The sequence below is a fragment of the Protopterus annectens genome, chromosome 13.part0 (assembly GCF_019279795.1).
Source record: "Protopterus annectens isolate FY-2018-M chromosome 13.part0, PAN1.0, whole genome shotgun sequence".
Taxonomy (NCBI): Eukaryota; Metazoa; Chordata; order Ceratodontiformes; family Protopteridae; genus Protopterus; species Protopterus annectens.
Window position 1 is genome coordinate 851,877,716 of NC_056747.1, and position 16,318 is coordinate 851,894,033.

Here is a 16,318-nt window from a genome sequence, read left to right on the forward strand (position 1 = left end):
TTACTATTGAGTCACCTATGATTACTGTATTGGGCAAGATGTTTAGCCTTAGGGGCTTAGGTTGAGGGGCAGACTGTGGAGGCAAGGTATGTGTCCTGTGGTTTGTGCTGTGCTGTGGTGTTCGAGTGAATTTCTGTTTTGGAGGTCTCTGCTGTTTGGATAAATTTCTATTGAGAGCCTCCACGAAAGTGGGTGTGTGGTTTGTGTTTTTATATGAGAGCTGTGATAGTGGGTGTTCTGGAGGGCTGTGTGTTCCATGTGGTGTGGTGCAGGTGCTGACCTTCTCATCTTGACCAGCTAGTCCAGTCTTGGCTGGAGAGTGCACAGCTTCTGATTTGGTGATATAAATGCATCTCTCACAAGTCTTGAGTGTTGGGAGGTTAGAGGAGAGGGTTGTCTGTGTACATGAGGCAGTTGCTACACTGCCTCAGAATACCTAAGTACAGCAGGTTAATGGGAGAAAGCACAGGGAACTGCCCTTTAATCATGCCAGGAGGGGTGGTCATAACTACTAAGTACTGGAGCTATTTCCATGAAGAATGAGTAGTGCTGATGGCATTTATGTGTACTATAATAATTGCTACAAAAACCTGTTGAAGTGCAAAGTGATTAGGCTATCTGAAGTGCAAGAGAGAAAGAACTAGCAAGATCTAAGGGAAAAAACTGAAGAGCAGACTTTCTGGCTCCAGTAATAGTTTACCTCAGTTCGGCACTGCTGAGTGGAGCTTAAACAAGCGCAAACTCACACAAACATGGGTTTTTAAACCAGAAAGTTGAAAGGGATGGAAAAACTGCCCAACCGGCCAATAAACTACAATTTCTGGGCCAGAAACCACTCCTCTTGTGGTAGATAGGCTACCTAGTGCTTACCACTCCCACTGATAAGCTAAAAGATTTCCCTCCAACACAGAAAGGCTTGGGAGGCTCAGAAGCTTACAAACAGTCCTGGATACAGAAAATCTGTATCTGGACTAGACTAGTTACATGAAAGGTGGGAAACAAGCTCAAACGCAGGCTTTTAAACCAGAAAGTTGAAAGGAATGGAAAACCTGCCCAAACAGCCAATAATCTATAATTTCTGGGCCAAAAACCACTCCTCTTGTGGTAGATAGGCTACCTAGTGCTTACCACTCCCACTGATAAGCTAGAAGGTTTCCCTCCAACACAGAAAGGCTTTGGGGTTAATAGAAGGAAAGAATTGCTGTCCAAGGCCAAGAAGGAGGAGGTTCCAAGTTGGAAGCAATCTCTCCTTTGTCTGAACAAGCAAATAAGGTCACTGGTGAAATCCTCTAAGGCTAACTTTGAGTCCAAATTGGCCACATCCATCAAGGACAATCACAAGGCCTTCTTCAATATGTCTGCAATCTCAAAGGCAACACCCAAATCTGCTCTAAACTGGTGGTCAATAACACCATATACACAAACACTATAGATATAGCCAACCTGCTGGCATACAGGTTCAGTGAAAACTTCACCCCCCTGTTCCCCCCATCAGTAAACCGGGACATCCCCAGCACCTACCCCCCTTCCCTCATCACCAGGGAGCAGGTCCTTAATGCCCTCCCAAAAGCAAAAAATACAGTCTCCATGGGAACCAATAACATCCCTGGCTGTATCCTACATGAACTCAGGCATGAGCTCTGAGCTCCATTAGACACCCTATTCAACCAAAGCCTGATCACCGGCTTCATCCCAGCTGAATGGAGGACAGCCACTGTCATCCCTCTACACAAAGGTGGAACGTCCACTGACCCAGGCAATTATAGGCCCATCAGCCCAACTAGCCTGATCTGCAAGGCCAGGGAATGCATTATTATGGACCTTATAAACAAGGACACTGGCAACCTCCAAATGCTTGATCCCACACAGTTTATTTTTGTCAAAGGGAGATCTTGCCTGTTAAACTTGGTTGACTTCTTTGAAACAGTCACCAAAACCATGGATGAGGGGAGGGAGGTGCACACCATCTACCATTACCTAGCCAAAGCTTTTGACACTATTCCCCACTCGGGCATAATAGATAAACTCTCCCAGCAAGGCATGTTGGGTAGCTAACTGGCTCACTGATAGGACCCACTCAGTCAAAGTAGGGGGACACCACCTCTAGTAGTATACCCATAACAAGCTGTGTACCCCAAGGATTGGTCTTGGAGCCTCTGCTCTTTGGGATATACTTTTCTGAGGTGCAAGCCAAAGCCAGTGGTCTGTGGCTGACCAAGTTTGCAGATGACTACAAGCTGAGTGCTGTCTTAAATTCCCCTAGTGATGTGAACATTGTCCAAGAGGGCCTTACCCAAACTAATGACTGGTGCCAGAAGCATGGCCTCAAACTGATTGCCAAGAAATGCATCATTATCCACTTTGGGGAATATGTCATCCCCACTAATTATCACATTAATAACAGTGTACTAAGCATGCAATTAGCTGTGAGGGACTTGGGCACCCAGGTTGATAGCAACCAGACTTTTGACCACCAAGTGGCCTCTGTTGTATGGAAGGGCTTTCTACATGGCTCACCTCATAAATAAGGGTATTTCATCCAATAACAAGGAGGTCATAACATCATTGTACTCCTCTCTTATCAGACCCATTATCAAGTAAAATGCCCCCTTCAGCCTGTACCTTGCCAAGCACATGCAGCAGCTGAAAAGACCAAAGAGGATCCTGACCAGGAAAATCCAGGATCTCAAAAACCTATCCTATACAGATAGGCTAAAAGCCCTGTCCCTCTACTCAGTCTCATACAGACTGCTCAGAGGTGATCTGTTTCTGGCATACAAGGTAATTTCAGACCCAGCCTTGATGGAGTTGCTACATATCCGTAAGACAAACTCCACTCGCACAACCCACATGCAAGGGCTTAACCTGGTCCATGACATTAGCAGAACTTGTTGGCAGGATAGATTTGTGTCCCAAAGACTCCACTGTTTGTGGAATAGGCTCCCTCTACATGTCAAGCAGAGTTCCTCTCTAGGTCTCTTTAAGAGGAACCAGGATGACTGGATGGGAAACAGAAAATAAACCCCTGGGATCCCACCAGTGTCCCTGCTGGACAGGGGAAACAGGTGCTTCCTTTGAGGGAACATGGGCAAAATTCTTGGCTAGACTTATAAGGACCTCTGGGCCAATAGCCTAGTATCATCCTATGAACCTATGAACCTAAGAACTAAATGTCTTTTGAGACATGTCATTCACGTACACTGAAAAGTAGTTGCCCAGAGCAAGTTTGTCCTTAAGCAAACCAGGACATTGCCTTTTATGCTCAAGCCTTCAGCCAGTCCTCCTCAGTTCAGAGAGTTTGGATCATGGCTCCTATGAAACTAGTGGACTGTTACTACGTAGCTTGGGGCCACAGTTTCAAGGAATGAGGTAAGATCCTGGTTAAAAGTCCTGACCAACTTATATAGATTAGTGGCATTGCAGTCCTCAAGGTGGCTGTGTATGACACAATTAAGAACGAATGGGGTACCAATTGTCTTGTATTGCATAAAACCCAGTTCCAGGAGTTCTTCCCGGGATGTGTTAGCCATGAATTGAACAATCAAGTAATTAAAGAATGTGAGTGATTCTACCAGCAGCCTGCTATTTATTAAGTCTAGTTAGAAGACCTAGTCCAATGTATGTCCAGCATATGGGTAGCAGGGGTAACCAAAGGAGGAAATCCAAATGCCTGCATAAAGTAGATATATTCTTTAACAAAAGCCACTGACTCTTTTGTGACTTTGTTGAAGGCCTCTAGGTAAAACACCTGCAAAGCCAAGGCCTTGAGGAAATACAAAAGCTGTTGACCTCTTGCAATGACTCCACACTGCCAGATGGTTGGAAGATGAGAAGGTATCTGTAGTTTGATCTTGTACTCATCGTATATACAAAATATTTGTTTTTCTATCAACTTTCTAAGAGCAGTATATAAACAATGAAAACAAAATATTTCAGTTCATCTCTGACCCCCCCTCCCAAAGCCAGATGTTTCCTAGTCTCCCACAGAGATGAGCTACTCCTAGGGTCTCTTCTTTTCACACAACATCCACCAGGTAACTTCCTGACTTCTGCTAGCAAAATCTATAGTAAAACAATCCCCTACAACATCCACAGCCTCTCTTGATTAACTTCTTCATTCTAAACCCACCAAACCAAGCCAAACTGCACTTTACTGACTACTCCTTCTCCAGTCTTGCACCCAAACTCTGTCAATCCCTCCCTGAAATCTTCTGATTCCCCACTTTCAGAGCACAGCTCAAAAGACATCTCCATCAAAAATCTGAGTGCAAGTACTTTTCCATAGGACACAACACCACCTCCCCCCCCTTCACCTACATCACTTCTACTTCAGCACTGTACTCACCTGTTGCTTACAACCCATATTTACTACTAAAATGAATGCACATTTGTTTTTTCTACTCTGTTAATAATATTTGTTTATTTTTTTGATTTTTCTGTGGGACTCTGTCCCTTGTGTGATTATGTCATGTTTGTAAATCCATTCTGTTCTATTTTTCATGCATTTCTTTTCATAGACTGTGCTTAAAAATGGCATTTTGTGATCAATGTACTACCCCTGTAAACAAACTAAAATAAATAAAATAAATATTTAAAATATGTCTCTGATTTTGGGCCTTTGTCCAGCCATTATTTTTGTCTTTGTCCGGCATTCCTGCATTAAGATATTGAGAGATATGGTGAGTCCTATGGTAATGCCTCAGCAGTTCACTACAATAGCTTCTGTAGCCACCATTGTTTTTTTTATGAAAACTGGGCTGTAATGTACTATAGATTACCTTCATTCTGACAACTAAGTCTTTTAGGAGAAAGCATAACTTATTTTAAGAAAGAACATAACTAAACAACATGGAGAATACTGAGACAACTAGTAGGAGACGTCAGCTCTAGTAAAATCTGTTCCCTTTGTGCACATGATTAGTTATACCAGATTTGGATTAGAATTTGGTCACAGACATCACAATCATGCAAGGTCATAAGCAAGCTGTGTACAGTCCAGTCAAAGCTAACCTTCTGGGACTTTAAATTGTGTCTATTTAAAGGTTTATAAGGCTAGGCATCTTATGGTCCTCATAACTGCTTGACTAGTATTGCACCCATATTCCTAACTGCAAGTCATTTCATATAAATGAACTATTTAAAGCAGTGATCAGTTTTAGCAAGATCTCAGCTCTTTGAAATGTTTTAGTAGTTTGAAGGCTGGATCCAAATGAAACTGGCTGTGGAGTATTTTTGTGTGTGTGTGTGTGTGTGTGTGTGTGTGTGTGTGTGTGTGTGTGTGTGTGTGTGTGTGTGTGTGTGTGTGTGTGTGTGTGTGTTGTGGAGGAGGACTAGTAAACAGACAGTGAAGTCTGAAGAAAATTAAACAATTACAAAATGGAAAGTCCATTGCATTCCATCCAAAATGTTTTATTGATTTAAATACACAGTAGGAGGAATATGGATACCACAGATGTTACGATATTGTCTGGGGATTTGTGAAGCACAAACCTGAAGTGTAAGTACCTTACAATCCCTGGAAATGCTATGCTATGTGTACTGTGCATGACCCTGCCTGCTGTATTACTCTAGAATAGCTACCTGAAGTTACATATAGTTTGGCCATCTTATTTAGTTATGGAGTCATTTCTTCACTTATTCAGGAAAGCACTTTATTGGACATTTTTTAATATATTTATTTGTAGGTTCCAAGGTTCAGCAATTCATGCTAAGCTTACGGTTGATGGGTCATGATGTTACTGAGAGTATATTAGTTATCCTTGTTAAGAAGATTATTTCCATGTACCCCAAATATGAATTTATGTTCGCCCATCCAATTGTGAAGTCTGGTTTCGAAACTTGGCGGGATGTTACTTTGCTTGACTTGTAGAGAGAGTTCTAAAGACAGGCAGTGCAATGGGTTATGAATCTGCAATGCCAGCAAGTGCTAGTATTCTTGCAGTGGAGGTTAAGATCTTTGGTATGAGTATTAGACAGGTTCTGAGAAGGTCATGGACTTTGAAAACAATAAGGACTTTCAGTGCTCAAAAGGCTAAATGGAGATCACCCATCAGGACTCTACGTGGGACAGAGTAGTGGGGTAGGATTTTGAGTTTTTTTGGGGTAGCTTAGATTGTGTAGTCCAGAAATCTTTTTGCTCAGAAACCTTTGGAGGTCTTGCAAGCTATTCAATGTGCTTTGTGAGGTACATTTCAAAAGGTGATGGTCTAATAATTTGTATCTTTTTTAGTATTGTCAGGAATTGTTACAGAATAACCACTGTGCATCTTCACTTCCTCAGTGTTTCATTTGATGAATTCATTAATTAGTATTGATTTCACTGTCATTATATAAAAGATTGTTTTTGTAATCACTTCTAGAATTTCAAAGGCTTATTTAGCTGAGATGACAGTTATTTTGTTATAAATGGAATGGCTTGCTCTTTTGCTTTAGAGCTATTCTTTTTTTAAGTGTAACTTGTTGTCTATCACTGTTCCACGATCTTTAACAATGCTTTCATTTTTATGATTTAACCATTTATTTTGTAATAACAACTTATGACCTTTTCCCCAGCTCTCGTGATGCTCCCTGTACTATCATTAAAGGTAAACTCATTACTAAAGCAACAGGTGTGTATTTTTGTAGACTATCTTGGAGAACATTGGCATTTTTTTATTGAAATAGGTAACAGTGGTATTTATCAGCATATTTGATTATCCATAGGTCATTTCTCAGTTTTTGCTTAAGAGAATAGCTCAGAAGTGAAGTAACCCAAGTGCATAGTCAAGTGGGATACCACCTTTATCCCCTCCTATGATAAGCAGTAAGCCACCCTGTCTAAGCTGCTGTGTTCTGCGGCTTAACCAGTGATTTGCCTATTGAATTATATATTGATGGGCATTTAATGCATTTAGTTAGTCAGTTACTCCATTGCATCAAATGGTTTAGAATGCACAAGATAAGCAGTATGTACTGTCAGCCCTTCATCATGTATACACATCACCTCTTCAAAGAATGCAATTTAACAAAGAAGCAACTGCTCTGGACTTTAGCCAGAACAATCTGAGTTGACACATAAACAATTATAAGCAAAACCAAAACAAATAAAAGAGCCAAATAAACACAGTACTAGAATAAAAAACATAATATATCCTCACTACATGATTTGACAGCTATAATAAGCATATACACAACCCAATGTAGACTTCAAACAGAACATATATCATGTATAAATCTGTATCCATTAATAAGTACTTTTATACAAACTTACTGCATATGTAAAAAATATACACTATATGTAATATAAAAGTTGTTCCATAATCTGTTAAATATATAAATATTATTAAAATATATATAATATGAAATATAATGGATATTAAAATATACTAATATGTATAATATAAATAAATATATATTTAATATATGTATATATAAATAAAATAAAATAAAAATACTAATATAAAAAATAATGTATAAAAAATATATGAATATAACCATTGTAAACATGAAAATCAATAATAAAAGAATAAAAAAATTAATTTAAGGTGAGGAATATAGTATATAAAATAACAACAATAATGTATTACTAATTAATACATGCAATAATAAATCAATAAATAAAGAAAAGGCATCTACCAAGATCTGCCTATCTATAAACAACATCTTTAATACTTTAATAAATTAATAATAAAATCTATTAATCCTGGCATATTGGGCTTAAAATCTCCTGTTTTGCTCACTTGTTTATGCCTCTATAAAACATTACTTTTCCCACCTGACTCATTTAACTGAAAGTAACATGTTGTTATTATACAGCTTTATACACCCATATTGTTCAGTGTATATAGTTCCTTCTTTGATCTTAATGTAGGTATCTTATAATCTTTTTAGTATATAACAAAACCCTGCCTCTCTCTCAGTTATATAAAGCATTTCAGATGTATTATAATAAATAAGATTCACTCATTTTAGTGTAACAATTGTTATTTCTGTCTCTTTAATTTAGATTCTCTTCAATTATTCTTGATTCATATCTTCAGGATTTTATGTCCATACTGTATTACCTCCAGTTTCCACATTTCTTTTATATATAGTTAATATACTCCTTATGTCCTTCATGTCCTCTATGTGATTTCTAATCATACCTTAATATATCTTCTATACCTCCTCATTCTTATATACTATTTTCTAATAAACACTACCCTTACCTCTATATCTATGTATTGCAAATTTATTATGCTATATTCATATTCAACCCATCTTAAGTCAATTGTAACATTACCTCTAAATTCTCTATTTACTTCACCTTGAACTTTATTATTGTAACAATTTAATGAGGATGACATCTTGTAATAAATAACAGCTAATGTATTTTTATTTTACACTCTCCTATAATTATGATGGTGGATAACCCTAATTCTTTCATTAATTCTCTCTACAAATATTTTCAGATTCTACCCCATCTCATTCTTGGACATAGTCCTAGCCTATAGTTAATATGATCTACCTATTAATTTGACATTATTCAAATGATGATTTATATGAGAAGTATTAAAAAAACTATGAAATTTGAGTCAAAAATCACTTTACTGAAATTTCTAAAAACTGTTTATAGTCATTTAAATACAACTAATTTGATGTACTATCCCAAATATGTGATACCACAAAATTTAAAATTCATCTTAAAATTTACTATATCTAAATTAGTATTATGTCATATAAATTCTGCTAAAAATATCAATATAAAAATAAAACATCTTAAACGACTAAAATCTTTGTAACTTGTAATGAAAATTGTATCTATCTGTAGTCTCAACATTAACTTCAAAAAAAAAATACTAAATGACTATAGCTTCACTCCCAATGCCATCAAAAACTTCACCTATTAAAATCTATATCTAATTAAATACTAATCAACATACATACTTATAATCTAGGCCCACAAAAATCCCTTAGAATATTAGAAAACCAGTCACAAACATAAATAAAATAGTCTAAATATTCTTCTTTAACACACTGCCTATGTTAGTTCTTTACAAAAATAAAAATATAAAATATTTATGATATGGTGGTGTTATATATTCTGATTTCCCCAGATGCAATATTTAGATTATATAAATAAAATTATAGGATTCAAACATCTATCTATAGATATTCCTATATTAAAGTTTTATATATCTATCCAGAAATACTCATTCATTCTTTATTTTAGAAATTCTGAAAGAAATATATATTCCCACTATGAATCCTGTCGGAATATCTGTAATAAGCCAATTCATATATATGAGCCAATAATAAAAATTCTTCTATAATAAAATGAATAAAAAATCATGGTCTTCTGATTGTTGGTAAAATATTATTCAATAAATGAATGAATCTTCATTCACATTATCCAAATTACTCCTTGCTTTGTAATCACATCATTCAAAAGTATCACTGGTTTTCCTGTTCATTTTTGTAATTCTAATGTTTCAAATTTCATTATTCTAATTTCAAATATTCATCATTCCCATTGGCGGATTTGTCTTCAGTATATTAGTAAATTCATTCTTTAAAATTTCTCTTCCTGTGCTGTCAAATATATCTGGCAAATAAGACTCTTGGGTATTTTTCTAACTTATTTTTCGAATTAAAATAAATCATAAATAACTTTTTTTTTCTGGACCACTTTTGCTAAATATAACTTTCATATCAATAACTTCTTTTCTTTAACAACTCTTCATATTCATAACTATTGATAAATTAATCTAAAACTTTTAATTAAATTAAAATCAAATCCAAAAAAACTTAATTTTCTTCATAACTTGAGATAATAATTGAATTAAACTTGGAATGAACTTATGCCTTATGATTTATGAAATATTAATCTTATTAAAATGAACAATAAATCATAAGGATTTGAATTTATTAAACATTCTGTCCAGAGCATGGAAAAGTTTCATCTTGAATTGTCATTGTGAATGTTAATTTTACTTGGATTTGTCTCTTGAAACATTCTTGAAATTTTTCTTTCTTATATCATTCTCTGTGGCTGTCTTGTCAACTAAAATTTCTTGTTGTGTAATCTGATCTTTTTTTGTTCCTTCCTTCTCTTTCGGTCTAATCTGCCTCCTTTGATTTCTTTCTGTATTTCTCTACTGCCTTTCTTTCTGTGCCTATTTGTTCTATACTTTTATATTGCTTTACTTCTACATCCCATATATTGTTTCTCTTGAAATGTCTATTATTGTTTCTACTTTCCTGTTTTAAATTTGATTTCACTCTGTTCCAAGAATTGAATTCACTAATTGTTTATATGCTTATTATATCCAAGAATTGAAGAATTGAAGCCACTTGATTCTAATAGATTCATTATTATTTATTAAATTCATTAATTAATTGGATTCAAAAACAGAAATATATAACTAAAAACAAAAAAACCAATTTAAACAACTTATAGGCAAACTTTTATTAACTTCATTGTTAACTTACAAACCACTCCATTTTTTAACAATTGATAATTTTTATATTTTTTTTTGATATTATATTTTTTTTATTGTACCATTTATAAATCATTGTTTTTAATTAGTTTCTGATATGATTTAAATTGTAAATCATATACATAAAAATAATATTCATTGTTTAAATTAAAATAAATACATACATTTTACATCTTACATTTTACATCTACTACTTTTGTTTATTTAAAATAAATTTTTCTTTTCATTGTTTTTGTTTTTTTATTTGTGTACCTTTTTTCTTTTCTGTAAACTTTTCTGCTCCTTTTAATTCTGTATTTGTTTTTGCAATTTTCTTTTTCCCATGTATTTGTTTATGCTTGCCAATGTTTAAAATCATGTAAAAAATCCCTTTCTAACATATACAAATTTTTGTCACATGTCCATATCAAATTTCATTTACTCCAAGTCAATAATTCTTTGGAAGATAAGATTATAAATTTGTTCAAAATTGAATTGTTCCTCAGCTGGATACCCATTATCTATACTTTGATCAGCTGGAATCTTGCTTGTCTATTTTTTTTCGTGTTAATGCACACGCACCACATTGTTAACAGTTTTCCTTTTTTCCACCTTGTGTTTGCCGTTCATCCTTGTCAAACAAAAACAAACTGGAGTTAGTTTTTCATTTCCAGCATGGAGCCCAATAATCCTCCATGTTGGGAACTGCTTCCAACTCATCTATTCTTATATTTAAGCTCTATTCTAAAACTCCACCGATACTCAGAAGTCAACCAGTTCAGGGTTAGACAATCAATAAAGCAAGTCCAAAACTCCCACAGAATAACTGAAACTGAACTGAACAAGAACCGAAGTTCAACTGTTCCTAAATGCTGAAGAGCTAAAGACGCAAAAGCAACAAATTCACAACACAAATAAACACTCCAAAACAAAAACAAAATAAAAGAAAAATAAAAAACATGAACCATATAACAAAAGAACAATATCCTCAATAATAAAAATCTGAAAGCACATTAGCATGGGAGGGTAAACAAAATGTAGATGTAGTTAGGAGTAGAACGCCAAGAACCCCAGGATTAATTGGTTTTTCCCAGGATTAAATCATTTTATATTAGATTCCTTTTTAACATTAATGTAACATATGTTTATATATTTATTTATTATTTAATTTATTATTATTCATATATTATTTTGGTAATATATTATTATTAGGAAATTATTACATGAAATTAGACCATTGATTCTTTTCATACTTTTGATTTGCAAATGCATTTTTTATTTATAATTATTTAAAATATATTTTAAAATAATATATTTTATATATATTTATATATATTTTAATATATATATTATTTATATATTTTTTATTTATATAATATTTATATATTATTTATTATATTTGAACATTGGGAGAATTTGAATATCCATTGCATTAATTTATAAATCATGTACTAATATAACAACAGTAACAACATTACATATAGTTTTATATATAGTATATAGAGTTTTGTGCCTTGCTTTTTTGCCTTTAAAATATTGTTTAAAATGGAAATTGATAGATAGCAAAATGGAATGTTCTGATGAAGTCTGCAATGTATCGCAGAGGTGAGCTTAACAACATCGGAGTTTTACTTTTCAGTGGGATATTTATCACATTTTATTTGGACTGTGTGCTTGTGGTGCTTACAAGCTGCTTTGCTTTGTGCTTATCTAATTAAAGTTCAACGGAAGTCGGAGGGCAGCTGCCTTTATTGCTGTTTTCCAGTTCAGTTGGCTCTTTGTTCGTGAGTTTTTGGACTTGCTTTATTGATTCTTCAAAGAATGCAACAACATTAAAAAGGCAAGATCTTCCCTGAACAAATCCATACTGTTCCATATCTAACAGAATATGAGGTTCCTTTAGCTCACCTACAATTCCAAAAGGGAACTTGTATTCAAGGATGGGTCTAATAAGGTCTGTCTAGCATCTTCATTTTTTGTTGGTATTGTCAGCAATTGCTCCAGGATAACCAGTGTATTTTAGTATGGTAGCAAATAATAATAATACTATTTGTTAATCACATTACTGGACACCAGGAGTGACCTGGGAACAATGTTGAATTAAATAACTTGCTCAAGGTCACACAGTCAACAAATGATAGCTGAGGGAATCAAACCCAGTACCAGATCTACAACTCACAGTCTTAACCATATGCTCAAAATACCAGACTTAGTAAACAAATGCATTAATTATTTTCCTGGTGGTTATTACAAAATCCTTACACACACACACACACACACACACACACACACACACACACACACACACACAGAAAAACTTTATTTTTCATTACTGTAGAATACAAAACATATGGGGTATGGTATATACAATCAAACTGTCAAGTATGCAGTGCACTCATGTGAAAAAAAATCCAGCACAGGCAGCCAGGCAGAGATTTTTAAAAACTAAAGGTGCTGCAAAAGGAAAAAAATAAATAGGCAAACACCACGGCTGAAGTCACAACCAAAAGTAACTTTAATAAACAAAAAATAACAATGCAAAAACTGTACACAGTAAGTGCTTTCACAGTCATAAGAGTGCTTCTTCAGACCTAAAAGTAAACAATCACCACCATTTGTTTAAAATACAGAGCAGCCAATAGGAAAGCACACTCAAAACATTATACATTTATACATGTATTGTTTACATATATTTATATATATTTTTAGTATTATGTAACTATTTGTGATTAGGTTTTTATATTTACATTTTATATCTGTTTTTGTGTGTATACACAAATGTATCTTTAAATGGTGTTATAATGTTTCTTTCCTATTGGCTGCTCTGCATTTTAAATAGATGCTGGTGATTGTTTACTTTTAGGTCTGAAGAAGCACTCTTATGACTGTGAAACTGCTTACTGTCTGCAGTTTTTGCATTGCTGTTTTTTGTTTATTAAAGTTACATTCTGTTGTGACTTCGGCTGTGGTGTTCATCTATTTTTTTATTTTTTACTTTGGAGTTTCAGATATTTTAGAGCAATCTTTGTCAGACAGTTAACTTTGGTAGTTACTTCTATATGTGCTGTAAAAGGAGTCTGCAAATAAGTGCATAATGGTATGCAAATGAAAGAGTACAGTCCAGTGAGTGTAGAATGATATGCAAATTCTGACAGGGAAAAGGAGATCACAGTTCATAATCCCTGGGTGGGAAGTCATGCAAGTAATTACATCTGAGTATAAAGGCAAAAAGCATTTTGAAACTTTCCATGTTAAAAAGTGACAATATGTGGAACATTGGTGGCAATAGTGCAGCTGCATCTACTGAATTCAGCTAGTGGTCCCTCAGCAGTGCAATGTGGCTGCACATGCCAACAAATGCAATAGCAGCAGAGGTTAACATCCCACCAATTTACAGATCAGGAGCTGTTAGACCATACAGACATTGATTGTCCTGTACTGGCCACATATTGAAAATGGAAGAAAGCTTGGTCTTCCTATACCTATGTATATAAAGATAGCTCTTATTATATTAGCTATGAAAACTTTCCAGAGACAAACCAGGGGCACATTAGGTATAAATCAGGTGTCAGTCTGCAGAACATTCTAGGTACTCCACATTAAACTGATTCCACATATGTGGATAATTGCATCTGTTTCCTGAACATGACAGGGGTGAGAGCCAGCACCATAAGTAGCTTCTATGATATTGCTCATCTACTCAAAGTGCTAGGAGTCATAGATTGCACCCTTGTGGCAATAGAGGTCCAACCTAGTTGTATGGACAGCATTAAGACAATAGGAAAGACTACCATTCCATTAACTACCAGTTGGTGTGCAATACATAGTGGTTAATGACTCAAGTGTCTACATAGCACACTGGCAATGTTCATGGATCCCACATATAAAATACAAATCATCTGTAGCACTGCTTCCTGCAAGGTGACATCCTACAGGGTCATCTAGTAGGTAAGTGCAGCACGTCAGTCTGCTCACACATTAAAAACCAAAAATAGTTCATACACAATTTATTCCTCTTATCTCATTATGTCTCTACAGTTTTGTAGTTGATGCAGGTTCCCCCAGAAGCTTTGATTGATGACCATACTTCTCAACCTTTTAGAGCAAGAAATCTGGGCAAAGCCATCAACAGAAGTTGACAAAGTCCCAAAAATAAGGACAATTTTTTAAATATTGCTCTTGCAAACTTAGAAAGTTGATAAAATAACAGGTTTTGCATTAGCATGAATTTTCTGAAGGGTATGGAGTCTGAAACCTAAACATCTATAATTCTTTTCTAACTTTAGTCTTTAAGGATTCACCACTAATTTGCCAGAAAACCACAATTTTAGTAAAAACAGACAAAAAATATGAGGCAAAAATCTGGACAGTCTGCAAAAATCAGTACAGTTGAGAGGTATGTTGATGACAGCTGTATGGAGCCCACAAGACATCTCCAAGCAGCAGTGTAACACCCCCCCAACGCACACACACAAACCATTAAAGTAGTAGAATGCATATTTGACCTACTTAAATCCTGGTTCTTCTGCCTAGACACAGTATTTTTCATAAAATGAAACTTTGAAAGTATTTAGGCCAATCAGCATCACTGAGACCCTTCAGTACCACAATACCAACACCTTCAACTATGAGTACATCATCCAGTAGCAATAAGAATAGCCACACAATGTCCCAATATATCACTTTGTACAGTGTATGTCTGCAAAGAAAAAGTAGTAATTTATAGTCCATCTATATGGGCCCTAACCTGTACAACATGGCACATGGAACACAGTGATGCATGCATTGTTACCTCATGGCTGTGCTTAGCACTACTTGGATGAGTCACACTTGCATCAGACATCCCAATATAAATCACATAAAAAGGAGGATAATGAGAGTTGCAGCCATCATTTCTACAGTTGCCCAAGGGCATATGAACACAAGAATTTATACAGAGGATGTGGAGCTACTGTACCGTTCAGTGGTGGCAGAGACAGGTGTCCTGTGGAGGGTTGTTATAAGTGACAAAGAGGAACTCCTCCATTAAGTTGATGCTGGTGCCACTTTATACACATGTAATGGAGCTCCTACTATAGGGAGTTGTGGGGCAGGCACTATTGGGCATTCAGCAGGGCAGCTGCAATGTGTAGACAATGCTGTGTCAGATACCATGGGGCCATGGACATAGCAGAATTGAAGGAACAGTACATGTGGACCTGTAGTAGGGCCACATTTAACCTACCCAGCTTAAGTGAGTCTGTAATGCAGCCATTCGTAGCATTGTTATGGGTATTTTGATACCTCAGTTGTGGCAGGTGCAGACTGTATTCCCTGCAATGATCATCCAGTGTGGCCAGCATGACTACACACACACACACACACACACACACACACACACACACACACACACACACACACACACACGCAGATGCACATCCTCATGGCTATGGGCAACACTGGGGTACAGGTCAACAGATGGTGGCACTTGCTACTAAGTGCAGGGAGGTGTCCATAGATACTATGTGAGGCACCGCACTGACTGTGTGAGGCTGATCATAACATCTGCCCATGACTCTGTGGCCTCACAGAGTCCCTGGCAGTGCTGGGCCACATCCTCAAGGAAGTTGTACACAGACCTTATCATCTCTACTTCTGCTTATGTGGCTGCAGATTGTGTGTAGATGACAGCCCTATACGTCTGTTTTTTTAATACCATGAGCTTCCCACACATCTTTTGCAGGCCGTGATAGTGGATGATGCTGTGCACCATGGCCAGCATATTGTACAGAAGGTATTCATGCATCAGCTGCACTGCACTGTTCTAGTGCTGCAGACAAAGTGCTAGCAGTGGTGTTCCTGCCAGTCACAGCAGAGCCCCCATGACAGAGGTGACATTCCAC